This window comes from Protopterus annectens, chromosome 5.part0 (genome assembly GCF_019279795.1).
Source record: "Protopterus annectens isolate FY-2018-M chromosome 5.part0, PAN1.0, whole genome shotgun sequence".
NCBI classification, from domain to species: Eukaryota; Metazoa; Chordata; order Ceratodontiformes; family Protopteridae; genus Protopterus; species Protopterus annectens.
Genome location: NC_056735.1, coordinates 230,019,183 through 230,033,707, shown reverse-complemented (window position 1 = coordinate 230,033,707; position 14,525 = coordinate 230,019,183).

Below are 14,525 nucleotides of genomic sequence, written 5' to 3'. Positions count from 1 at the left end.
AAGCTACAAAAACTTTGCTGTCATATAGACCTGAATTTACTTTATATACAGTATTAACAATAAACAAAAATGTGTGCTTACCATGTGCAGGTGGGCTGGCAGCCTGCATTCCAGAAGTGTCTGTATGAGAAGAATGGAAAGGAAAAAGTCTGCAAAGTATCACAATGCAAATAAAACAAGAAAAAGAGAACAGTCCCCTTCACAAGTACAGATTAAAAAGTTCTCATAAAAAAGTTAGTGAACACTTGGCTGCCCCTCCAACCCAAAGTAAACTCCAGTCTTCTTTATGAATGTAGTCTGACTCACACATTTATGGATGTTTTTATATATACATATATATATATATATATATATATGTGTGTGTGTGTGTGTGTGTGTGTGTGTGTGTATACATATTATCTGTATCTATATATATCTGAGATATATGCATATAAAGATATAAAAATGGCAATTTTTGCTTCTTGCATACCTGGCAGGTCATCTTGTGACACTCTTGGCCTTTTGTCCACATCTGCACCCATATCAAGGATTCTTGTGGGACTCTCTGATGAGCTATCCTGATCTCTGAGAGTGGACAGAACTCAAGAAAATAAGGTCAGGACAGTGATAAAGTTGAAACTGTAGCCAGTTGCACAAATCCAATAAATACAACTCCAGACAAATGCCAGATACTTTAATAAAACAACAAAGCTTTCGGTTTACAAATCCTTCTTCAGTGTTAGAATACCTATACTGAATTCTAAAACCTTAAATAGTAAATTATACAGTCACATGATAACAGCCAGCCTATAAACACAAAAATATACAATAATCATTTAATTTCTTTAAAATTGTTTCTATGTATAAAAGTATATATTAAATATACATAATAAAATTCATAAAACCATTCATTTTCTTATTTCTTTCTGCTTTTTAACTAATATTGGTTTAATAGTCAGTGCATTATTTAGTCCTGGTTTCATATCAGCTCTCAGAAAATGAACTGTGTGAAAATTTGCATTGTTCCGGTGTAGCACATCACTATCAATTGATGCTAAATAGGTTGCAGCAATTAGATACTAAACTAGAATCTACAAAAAAACAAAAGTTATTGAGAGACATTAATGATTATAAAATGGGGCACATCTTCTTTTGGCCAAAAACAATAAGAGTTAATGCAGCCACTAACAATCAGAAAGGGGAAATGTGCTGCTTAGATCAAATAATGCTAGATAACACTCTGGCAACAGGTGTAGCTAGCAGAGACACTATGAATATTCATCAGGTGACGAGCTTGCGAATGACGCAAAATCAGGAAGGACAGATCTTTAAGGTAACAACGCGAGAACGAGAAGGTGAAAGATCTGTCTCAGGAGAGCAGAGGTGAGAGTGTACAGTGAAAGATGGAGGTAAAGGAGCATCAAAATGCTCCTACATCACAGCATGTGATAGACAATTCACATATATCATCGAAAGAAATGATGGATAAAACGGCAACTAAGAAGATGGATTTTTTAAAAACACCATTTCAGCTGGAAGTAGCTGAGAAAATAAGTTTAAATTTATAAAAACCTATCAGGGAACATCCCATACAAGAGCAGCTGGGCAAGCATGTGAGCAACATGGTGAAACGAAAGAACAGCAGCCCGTTTGCTCAGAACAAAACAGCAAGATGCTAACTAGGGCATCAACAGGTATTGTAAACCTTTCAAGTTTTGCCTTATCAACAGAACATGAGACACTGCTACAAAAGGGAATGAAGTTCATTCCTATCTACATGGATACTATTGTTGATGCTTTAACAGACTCAAAAATGTTTGCTAAAAGAATTAATTTGAAGTTAATATTTAAGCAAAGTCAGAGTAACAGTCTAAATGATGTATGTAAAAGGAAAAGTGTGTTTATACCAACTAGTTATCCTGTAGTTACAGCATTTCATGATATTTGTGAAAATGAACTAAGGCAATTGTATGCTTAAAAAATTGGAAAAAAAAATACTATAACTTGACAAACCAGGAGAGTAGAGGTTTACAGCAATTAATGATGAATGATGAAATAGTGATTAAGCAGGCTGATAAAGGGGGAGCAATAGTTAGTAATGGATAAAGATGATTATGTGAATGCTATGTATACATTCCTGTAAGATGAAAACACTTTTAAAAAGATTACTTTTCAAGAGATAAAGGTGTGTATTAGTGAGTATAAATGGCCATTTATGATATGCAATTTAATAATGGTCTATCAATAGAATTGTTTAATTTTTTCACTGTATCATGTCCAAAAATACAGATTATATATGGTATACTGAAACTGCACAAATCATTAGCACACCCCCCAGTGAGACCAATAGTATCAGGAAGGGGGTGGATTACAGAACCAATATCGGTATACCTTCAGGAAAGTTTAAGTAAATATCTACCTTTATGTGCTAGTTATTTGAAAGATACTAATGACTTTTTACAGAAATTAAAGAACTGGCATATATCTGAAAGTAATGTAAACTACATCTTTGCTACACTAGATGTAGATTCCCTCTTTACGGTTATACCCAATGAATATGGGATAGAGGCAATCCGTAGTTTCCTGAATGAGGAAACAGACATACAAGCAGGAGAGATAGAGAATATATGCCATCTATTAGATATAATTTGACAAAGAATGTGTTTCTGTTTGATGAGGAACCATATTTACAGATAGCAGGTGTAGCCATGGGTACAGCAGTGGCTAACACCTATGCTAATTTAGTATTGCATCAGTGGGAGAAGAATATGATGTTTGGTACAAGAAATGAGGGGAAAGAGAATATACTATATTATGGTAGATATGTAGATGATTGATTTTTGGTGTGGAAAGGGAGTAAAGATACTTTGAGAAGTTTTGTACACTATTTAGCGAATACTACAACCTTTTTCCGGTTTAAAATAGTTTGCTCCCCAAAAAAGATAGCTTTCTTAGATGTGATTATAGAAAGGAAGGGTGAAAATATTGAGACCAGTGTACATAAAAAAGAAGTACAAGTTAGTAGATATGTACATAAGAACAGTATGCATCCACCGCATATATTCAAAGGAATAGTAAAATCCCAAATGTTAAGGGTGAGTAGGCTGAAAACTGATGATGGGGTATGTGAAGAACAATTAAATGATATGGCTATTGAAATTTTAGAAAAGGGTTACCCATATAGAATGGTCAACCAGTATGTGAAAGAAACTTTAGAAGCTAGAAAAGTTAATAATATGGTGGCATTTAATATTAGGGAACAAAGTGCCACAATGAATATACATAAAGCAGAAGTAGTAAGATACTTAACCACTTATAATTTAAGAACTGAGCAGGTGAAGAAGGTAATAGAAAAGAATTGGGCCATTTTGATGGCTATGCCTGAAATATGCTAGATATTCGAAAATAGGCCTTTCTTTGCATATAAAAATGTTCAAAATCTGGAACTCAAATTATGCTATAAAGACTTTCCAAAACAGAACAATGGAAGGCAAAATAGTTTTAAAATGGGTACCTACCCCTGTATAAATTGTACTTGTTGTGATGATATTTTTAAAAATGACACTACTTCATTTCTTCATCCAATAACTAAAGAAAATTTTGTATTTAAATGTACGGCAACATGTAATACAGAAAATATTGTTTACGTTGGAACCTGTACAGTGTGCACATGTTTTTATGTTGCTAAAAGCAGCAGGAAACTTAAAGATCGTATTATAGAGCATAAGTCAAATATACGTAGGAGAATGGAAAATAATGCCTTAAGTAAGCATGTAATGGAAAATGGAAGTGCCCATAGCTTTAAATTTAGAGTAATAGACATAGTACATGAGCAGATTAGGGGTGGGGACCTAAACAATGTTCTAGAGAATAGAGAATATACCTGGATAATTAGATTGAGAGCTGATATGAAACCAGGACTAAATAATGCACTGACTATTAAACCAATATTAGTTAAAAAGCAGAAAGAAATAAGATAATGAATGGTTAATCAATTTTATTACATATATTTAATATATACTTTTATACATAGAAACAATTTTAAAGTAATTAAATGATTATTGCATATTTTTGTGTTTATAGGCTGGTTGTTATCATGTGACTGTTTAATTGACTATTTAAGGTTTTAGAATTCAGTATAGGTATTCTAACACGGAAGAAGGATTTGTAATCCGAAAGCTTTGTTGTTTTATTAAAGTATCTGGCATTTGTCTGGAGTTGTATTTCTTGGAGTGGACAGAACACCTCAGTTTCAGTTAGTGGTTGTTCGGTAGCAGGATAACCTCCAAAGCCACCTGCCCTTGGTCAATTGCAGCAGTACTATGGCAAGCAGAGAGAGGTTATCATGTCAGTTGCCCTGTGTTTTATCTGAGAGTAGGATTTGCCATGGCCTCCAACTGCATAAAGCTCATTGACCACCTGCTGCCATAGCCTGTCTTGGACAGATAGGTCACCTCTTCGTCTTCCTACCAGGAAAAGGTCCACGGTGATGTAAAGCTTGGATAATGACTTCATATTTTTGCATCACTATAAGGTGGCTTACTGGGTACAGATGTCTTCTTGGGTGCTGTATCCCTGTATGAGAAGAAACAGAAAACAGACACACAAAATTACTTGTATAATGAACATACAGGATGGATGTCAGCTGAATTCTGAGTAAATGTGTGCAACCAACATATGCACAATTTCTGCATATTAAGACTATACCATCCCCTAAGGCCATCTTTCATATCTATGACTTCATTGCTACACAAAAATGTAGCTATGCATACTGTTTGTAATGTAACAATTACAATTTTCTATACATTACATAAAGGAAACTTTGCTTCTTTAGACAGTTTATGGCCACTAATTTGCACATTAATGCTTAGAATAACTGTCATGTGTTGAAAGATAGCCACTGAATGTTTTTAGGGGGGAAGTGATGCAAACATTTGTTAAGTGGGGAGGGGAGAGAATATTTCCATTATTAAAATGGCAGTTTTTTTGTGGCATCAATAAGAGCACACAGTTATAATATTATATTGTCTGTGTACACCCCTTGTTCAACACACTGATGAGATCAGTGTTTTCCAAGTGAACTGAAGCTATTTGAATGTCAGACATCTCCTGTGATGCCTACATGTCTGACACTATTCTTAATAGCATTCAAATAGCTAAGGAGGATGTTCGACTACAACAGTGCTTAACTTCTGCAAGTGTGACCGCCATGAAGTTATAATTGTTTCACACAAATATGTACTAGCAACTTTTACAAGCCCTGATTGGCTGTAGAACTAATTTTACCAGCTAAATCTCCCTGTCAACAAACTGCTGATGTCACCCCTTCATAGATGATATATGTCTATGTGTTGTATAGATGTAAGTGGATAGGTAAGTGGTTCAGTTTTATCACTGCTTCAATCCTGTGACAGTTATTATTGTCCTATGTCATTGCCCACCTCCCAACCACCTTTATGTATCCTTCTAATTATGAGATAGAATTAATTACAGTAGTACTGTGTGACACTAGCAAATCCTAGTATCAACAGAGAAAATAACATTTTATCCACACAATGGCTACATACTGCTAACATACCTGCAATATGTTGCATATGGAGTGCGCATTCTTCTGTGTTGTGTGACTTTGTGCTTTGTACATTGTGTAACTACATATATAGGATGCTGGAGTCCAGCTGTGATTGTGTTCTTCACCCTCATACTTTATACTATTCTGCAAAGACATGTGTGATGTGTAGCTGTGCACTTCAATCACTTTTTAGCATAAACTTCCAGCTTATAAACAGTGGTGATGTCATCCATTTAACTGCACATTGCTTCAGTTGTACCTCAACATGGTCGTTGGTTGTGTGGTGCTTGTGATGATCTTTAGCTTATGATTTTGGCTAGTTATTTGAAATCCATCCATTACTGCTCAAAATATCTTGTGTCACTATTATTGTGACTGTACATGTCACGAACACTGTTGTCATGCAAATTGGCTTAGTACACATATAGATGTTGATCCCTCTTACTCTTAAAAACAATGACAATTTGTCATATAGCAAGGCTTTTATTCAGAGAAATATGACATTTACTTCCATGTTACTTATATAACATATGTAGAAAGTGTTATCCTCTGGCATAGGAAAATTAGACAACATGCTGGCTGTTGTTGACATACCACAGCAATCACAAGCACACATATCCCTTATGGAAAGAACATGATGTAATGCATAACCACATATGTCACACTTGTGGTGACATTTCTACCGTGGTGCATCTATCCCAGGAAATATCCATGTATTATCTAGTGCCAGGTGCTCATGTGTTCAACATCCAAATTCATTGCCTGTTAGCATTGTTGGGCCTTATACTGTAATGTATGACTGACGTACCACAGTGAAAAATGTGTCCATTGACATTGTGACAGGCCTCCATAATCCCTTTCATTGCAGAGATTGTTTACCACACATACTGATGATGTAATGATTTAGCACAGGTGGATTGTCATACTGGTTGTACGACTTCCACTGTGGTGCTTGTGGTTTTTCCAGATGTCATTAGTCAGTTGAGTTGCATTGCTTGCTGTTCAGTTCCTGACAGGGGCAACATTATATGAATGTATTGCCGTTACATAAACAACATTGTATCTTGTTATTGTTATCCATTATTATGTTGGATAATGATATATCATCACAGGTTGTGATTGCATGGCATTGACATGTTTATTCTGCGCATGGTGTGCTGTGAGTGCTCCTGTGACACATGCATTGAGTATTGGCATTTATAGCATACTTACACTGATATACTGGTGTTCACCTCTGGGACAGGGTGTGTCCTACATGACGGAAACAGCTTTCTTGTCAAAGAATCAGTCATATTGTAATGCTCAGTGTTATGTGGGCAGTAAAATATGTAGCTGATTTTTGGCATTCTGACTAAATCTGATTGTTCAAATAAAATCCATACCTCCTATGTTGACACACACATTTAGTTCAGTTATTTACGACAGCCTCTGTTGCTATCTGATGTGGCACATGCAGTCAATATGGGAATCTGGAGAGCACCTTGTATAATAGAGAGGGATTTTAATCTGGTAACGAGGGATTTTAATCTGGTAACATCTGCCTGTCAGACAAATGTGTTAGAATACAATGGCTTACACACACTCACAGGCCAGCTTTTTTATGCATTTTATACCACATAGGTCGTCAGTACACCTTATATGGTATGATAGTGCTATACACCCTTTGGGGGTGCTCTTCCTTATGTAACTGATATGCGTATGCCTGTGTCACCCATGATTCCTACACATCTCTCCAATATCTGTTTGAGCATGTGTTCTGGAAGGACATGATGCAGATTTTTCTTAGGCTATTCCTTGATCATATGCATTACCTATTCACAGTGGCGGCTGGTGACTTCAAATCAAAGGGGGGCGGCAGGAGACAGTTGAATGGGTGGAGCCAATGGGAAGGGGTGTGAGCAACTAGAAAGGGGGTGGGGCTATGTTCAATACCACAACAACTGGAACTTTAAATACGCTGCCCTGGGTGCCAAATCATCATTATGAGAGTCCAATCATGACAAAATGAAGTGAAGAAGAAAAAAAAATATTTCATTGCATTGGCCACATGACAGCTTACTTAATATCTAAATGAAAACAAAAATGTTGTGAGGCATGAAAAAATAAATTACTTTTTAAATACACTACTGGAATGCCAGTCAAAATCAAGTATAAAAAAACAAGCAGCACTTAACTCAAACCACTTCTCCTTGCACTGCAGTTCTAATTATAATTTACATTCAGTTTTATAAAAGTACCAAGTAATATGCTGAAAGTAGCAATCTCTGTGATACCACCACTTGTAAAAATGTTTGTAATCCAAAAAAGACCTGCTGCCTGACAACAACTATCTACTTGTTTCATGGGGAAAACATGATCAAAGTAAAAAATGAGCAGCAAACAAGAAACAGGCTCAAGATAAATTACTTAAAGGATTACTGCACAGGTTATGGACCACACATGATAGATTGGCATTCTGTTTAGTTTATGGGCAAAGCTTGCAAAGATGACTGCAAGTCTCCAACAAATGTAATGAGCTTCTGAAAATACTGTAATCCTGTCCTTTATTACAAATACTATCATGTGCATTTCAGTACCGAAGGGTTATACGTTATCTAGTTATGTAAATATTCTCTGCATGGCAACAACAAAAAGGCTTTCAATGTTGGTAATTCTTTAACAGTATGCTTATTATAACGTACTTGCATCTTACAATCTCAGATAAACGTACCTGATAGTCATTAAAGCATTGCTACTTAAACACAGAGCAACAGGCACTGCAACAACATGCATTTTCTGAATAATAAAAAGCATAAATTAACAGTATAAGAATATGACAGAAAACCATAACATTTTGCAAAATCAAGGACAGATGAAAAGCCACAGTAGTACTTGTGTCTACCTTGGATGGGGGGGGGGTACTCTGCACACTTACACTGCATAACTGCTACTTGCCTAGATTGGACACATCCAGAGTCACTACATGGGGGAGTGGGGTGCAACAAGTATGTCACAATTTGAAATGCCTCTGGCTGATAGTGATTTCCCTGACACATTTGTTATACCCCTCAACCTCAGAGCAAGAAATCTGGACAAAGCCATAAATAGAAGTGGGCCAAAGGCCCAAAAATAAGGACAATTTATAAATATTGCTCTTATAAACTTAGAAAGGTAATAGAATAGTAGGTCTTGCATTAGTATGAATTTTCTGAAGGATATGAAATCTGAAACTCAAATGTCTGTTATTATTTTCTAACTTCAGTCATTAATGATTTGCCACTAATTTGCCAGAAAACCACAGTTTTATGAAAACTGGACCAAAAATGTGATGAAAAAATATAAAATAGCCACACAATACAGCTGGGAACCTGTCAAAGAAAGGACACATTTTCTAATATTAGTACTGTTAAGTTGAGCAGCTGACAAAATAAGAGAATCTACATACATTTCTGAAATAAAAATAATCTATAGCTCCGATCATTACAATTATTTATTAATTGTAAACCCTCCACACTTTCTTCTAAAAGTGCCATTTTGCAGAGGGATTATTAGGGAGAGAGCAACATTGTGAGCCAAAGTCGGGGACAGTTGAGAGGTTTGGATATACCTAATTCTGTAAACTGATTTATTTACACATACCTCTCAACCTCTTAATGCAGGAAATCTGAACAAGGCTAAATATATTGGGGGAACATACAGACAGTACTAAAAAATTGCTCTTGTATAAACTTAGACCATTGACAGAATAACAGGTCTTGCTTTAGCATGCATTTTTCCTGAAGGGTATGAAGTCTGAAACTCAATGTCTGTCATTATTTAGTGACTTCATTCCTAAATTATTTGCCAGAAAACTACAACTTTTATGAGGAACAAGCCAAAAATAAGAAGCAAAAATCTATTCATTCCATGAAAATCTGGACAGTGGAGAGGTATAGTTCAGCCAGGGCTGTCTTTGAGTTTCCTCCCCTCCCCCCCCTCACAAAATCATGGTCGAATTGGGCCTGCAGCCATTCCAATGTCCCAGTACTTGGCTATTTTATCCCATTTACCATAAACACTGTAATGTGCATACTGCTTTACTTCTACGATGATTTGGATTTCATTTAAAAGTTTTATTTTACATTTTACAAGCACAAACACTGATAAACATCTGCTAAACAAAGCAATGCAGTTTCATAGGTTCATAGGTGTGTACTAGGACAATGGCCCTGGAGCCTTTACAAGTCTAGTCCATAGAAGTGCCCTGGCAACATGCCGCCATTAGTTCCCAGTGCCTCTATCAAGTAGATCCACTGGAGTGATCCCTAGGGTAAACATTCTATTTCCCATCCACTCATCAAGATTTCTCTTGAAAAGGGCAAGTGAGGTGTTGTGCTTGATATGTATGGGAAGTCTATTTCAGAGCATGGGCAGTCTCTGGGTTATGAACCTGTCCCTCCAGCATGTTCTGTTGATTGTGGTAATGAGGTTGAGGTCCCTGGAGCATGTTGTGTGGAGGGATTACTATTTCTTTAGGTGTAACATTTCTAACAGGGCTGGAAATAGACTTAGCATTAAAACTTTTCTGCCCTTGAAACTCAGATTCATTGAAACAGCCTTGAAACCCACGTTCAAAGAAAATACATCTGGCCATTGGTAGATAAAGATTAACTTTGGGCTGTTTTCAAATCATAGGCCCCTTGCACACGAAACATACATGTGTTCTTTGATACACCTTCCTGATTGTATTAAATTATGTTCCTTGCATAATACAGTACAGCTGTTAGAGGGCGTTTTAAATTTATTGTTTTGAAGATTTTTCCAGTAAACAGTGAAACAAAATGCATGCACCAATAAGGACAAAACTGCCCAATTCAGAACATTTCCATCATAAAAGTCTACTCAAACTTCTACAATCCACCAGTATCAGTAAATATGCGCAATCACTGTAGAAGCAAAAGTCATCTAAATAATTCCACTTTAAGGAGATCTGTAACTAATGAAGAGGTTGCTGCTAGCAAACAACTTTATATTTCATTGTTTTATCTACAAATAAAGTGTCTACTGTGCTTGAGGAGTAAATTGCCCATGTTACATTAAAAAAAATGATAAGCTAGTAATATTGCCATAGGGAATGGATGGCAAACTGATAGGATGATAGTTACTAGGTATCTCCACCAAAGAGGACATTCTCAGGACTGCAGCACCCACCTCCTTTAAAAGTACAACATAGTACAGTATCAGCAATGCATCTACATACTGTGGGAGTAGACCCCACCACCACTTGCATCAAAAGTAAGAACACTACCTGTTGTGCTATTAAAAATGCAAGCAGACTTAGCATAAGCAGCACTAAATGTCTCTTCCTCTGAAGCTTTAGCTCCTTGTAAAATCCACTCGACACTCAACTGTATCTTTTAACCTTGCCACACATGAGCACACAGAATCTGGAAAAAGCCAATATTTGTTGGGGGGGGGGACAAAAGCCCAAAAACCAGGGACACATTTTAAACATTGCTTGTATAACCTTGGAAAATTGCTAGAATAAAATGCCGTACTACCACCATGCATTTCACTGCCAAGTCTGGAACCCAGGATACTGTGCACTACAGTCAGAGCAACATACCACTATGCCAAATCAGCTGTTTCATGAAAAACAGAAAGACTGAAATTTAAATGGCTATCATTCAGTGAATTCAGTTTTCATCATAGCTTTCAACATCTTAGCACAAAACACCTGGACAAAGCCAATAATGGAGGAATACAGCCCCCAAACATATTCAGTGAATTTAGTTCTCACCTTAGCTCTCAACCTCTTAGCACAAAAAAAAATGCACAAAACCAATAATGGGGGAATACAGCCCCCAAAATAGGGACAAGTTTCAAATATTGATCTTATAAACTTAGAAAATTGCTAGAATAAAATGTTTCATGTTACCATGTGCTTTCTGAAGAATATGAAGTCTGAAATTCAAATGTCTGTCATTATTTAGTGAATTCAAAATCCAGAAAAAACACAGATTTTATGAGGAACAGAACAAAAATATGAGGCAAAAATCTGAATGCTTTTCATAAGTGGTGGTGGGTAGGGAATTCAGGCTCTTGCTATCTGCACTCAAAGTTGAGGGTTTGAGCTTGAGTTACTCTCTCTAGCCACCAGTTATAGTTAACTGGGGCATTACACACACACACACACACACACACACACACACACACACACACACACACACACACACACACACACACACACACACTCTGAATTGCTCACTCCGATGGTTCATGGTTCAAGCCAGTTCCTAGACCCATCCTCAGTAACTAAGCCAGCTCCCAGTTCCCCATGCTGAGCTCAAATTCTGCAGCTCCTGTTTCTCGGCACTGGAATGCCACGAATGTGTGTGTTGCCTCCTCTAGATCATTCTGAGCATGCAGATCTTGCAGTCCGATCCCCTTCCAGTCTATGTGGTTATAACTGCATAGACTTCTGGGGCATCTGTCGACTGCTGCCTTCTTTCCAAATCTGGACTGGTTATACAGCAGTCCAGATTCAAGTTTCCGAGCAAGCATGCGTGGAGTTCCAGGATTTTTTTAAATTTTGGTTTACAGCGGGGGGGGGGGGGGCTACAGTCCTGCAGTCCAATATCACAAGCCGCCACTGCTTATTCATAAGATAAATATGCTCTGTATTTCATGCCATCCTCCAGACGTGTTTAATACTGCCATTGTTTCTTTCACAATATATGGCTTAAAGGCAGATGTGTGATTCCATAAATGTATCTAACTGTATGGAATGCAGGGAGACAGCAGAAGATATGATTGGTCCTCTGTTACAATACTTTCTATTGTGTTGCCACTGTTGAATTGTTGTTCTGTTACTGTCCCCTGTAATTGAATGTTAGCATGCCCAGTATTAGTATGTCAGACATGTTTGTAAATTGACAATAATGAAACTGTACTCCTGACATGTCATCCACTCAGTCTTGGCATTGGTCACTTATGTATATTGTTTTTTATTAGATTGCCATGTACTGTTTACATACACATAACACTTGCTTGTCTATTACATGCGTGTGGGCGATGAAACCTTTTCCTATTGGTGCCACTGTCATTTCTTTGCAACAACATGTCTATTTTTGAGTTACCTGATATTACAGCTATAAGGTCCTTTGGTTATTTGAGATGGATAATACATTGGTGCTGTCAGGTTATATTTGTCAATTCCCTGGATATGCATCCTTATATGCTATAACTGCATTCTGTGCATTCATACCAACTGAGACAATGTGGCAACAGAAACAGTTAAAATGATTTATTCAACATTAATCCACTTGAAATCCACTATACGAGTGATAAGCACTTTCATCTATGGTAAAAGACTTCAGCAGATAATTTAAAAGCAATCTTACCTGCATAAATGTGTTCTCTACTAGTCACGTGATCATAGGTTCAAAACTTTACACAAAATATAATATAATTAATACAATTTAAAAAATAATAAAGAGAAAATATCCTTAACATATTGGAGCCTTGCTCAGTACTATTTGCAGTGTTAACTGTGTCAATTGTATTACAGACTTGAAGGTTGTGATGCCCCCTGTTTTTTATGATATGTATGGTATTATGAACCATAATGCTGAAGAATAAAATGAACCATTTGATAGATCAGTAATAAAATAACGATGAAATAATAATGAAAAGAGAAAGACCGTGTGATCTACTTCTCATACACTTTCATTTTTAATAAACTGTTGATGGCAATTATGTCATTGAGGCCTGGTGGTACTGTGGCATTCAGATAAATTTGCCACCACAGCACCTGCTGTTCAAGAACAATGGCCCAAGGACTCCCTCTCAGATTGCATTCTACCTACTCTAGTATGGTGAACAAAAACCTGTGTTCAGTGTGATTATTTATATGTTTATATAGGGCATTGGTTGTTTTTTCTTTCTTTATATCATAAGTATGCTCCTAGATCTGCTGTTTTAATTTCTACTCAATTTTTCCAACATAAAATCCAGTGCATTGTTTACAAAGAGCAATATAAACCCCACCTTGGGTGTAGCAATTAAATCGCCCCCGACCTAAATCTTTTTGTTGCCCACGTGGATGATGTCACCATTGATAATATACTGGCACTGGCTACATGAGCCACATTTTGTCATGTTGCCTGTGTCTCTTTTATTACCATGGTTTATGTTGTCAAATATATTTTTAAAGCTAGTGCAACGTTTGTATACAATCCTGAGGCTTGGACCAAGTATTTCATACATCTCTTTGTCATTCAAAATAGGCTGTCAATTTTTGGTTAAGATATTGGAAATGTATTTGCTATCTGTGGAGAAGGTGGTGACAAAAGAATATCCAGTTTTTACAATATTATATTCTCTGTTATTCATATGTGTGCCACTCAATAAATTCCCTTGACTATTAGGTTGCACCATGTTGTGAATCCCTAGTGATGCAGGTCCTTCCATAATATTATTCATTCCCAATACAAGGACATATATAACTGTTTTTCTTGTATGCATTACTTCCCTCTTAATGGAATTTAATGTTTTTAAATATTTCACATAATGTATTACATTCATCAACAAATTCTTCAAATATGGATACCATTCTTGCTGGCCTTACCATCTGGCCTTTTACAACAGTTTGTTTTTGATGGTAAAGATGGCTACTGCTGAACTGTAAGAAGGTATTGGAATATGTTGGCTTTCTGTATATACATGATGGCAATATATTGTTTGTATGATCTTTCGATAATTTGACATCTATGTATGAGATAGTGTCCTGGCCAATAGTCTATGTGAAATTGAGGAATGAAGTGGCGCCATTGATGTAATTGATGAATTCATCAATACTATCTTGTGGACCTGACCATATGGCAAATATATCATCTAGCTACCATATATACATTCTATACTGGTAAATGGACTATTGAAAAGATATTTATACTCTCACGCTGCCATAATGATATTAGCGTATAAAGGTCCACAAGCTGTACCCATAGCAATACTGGTC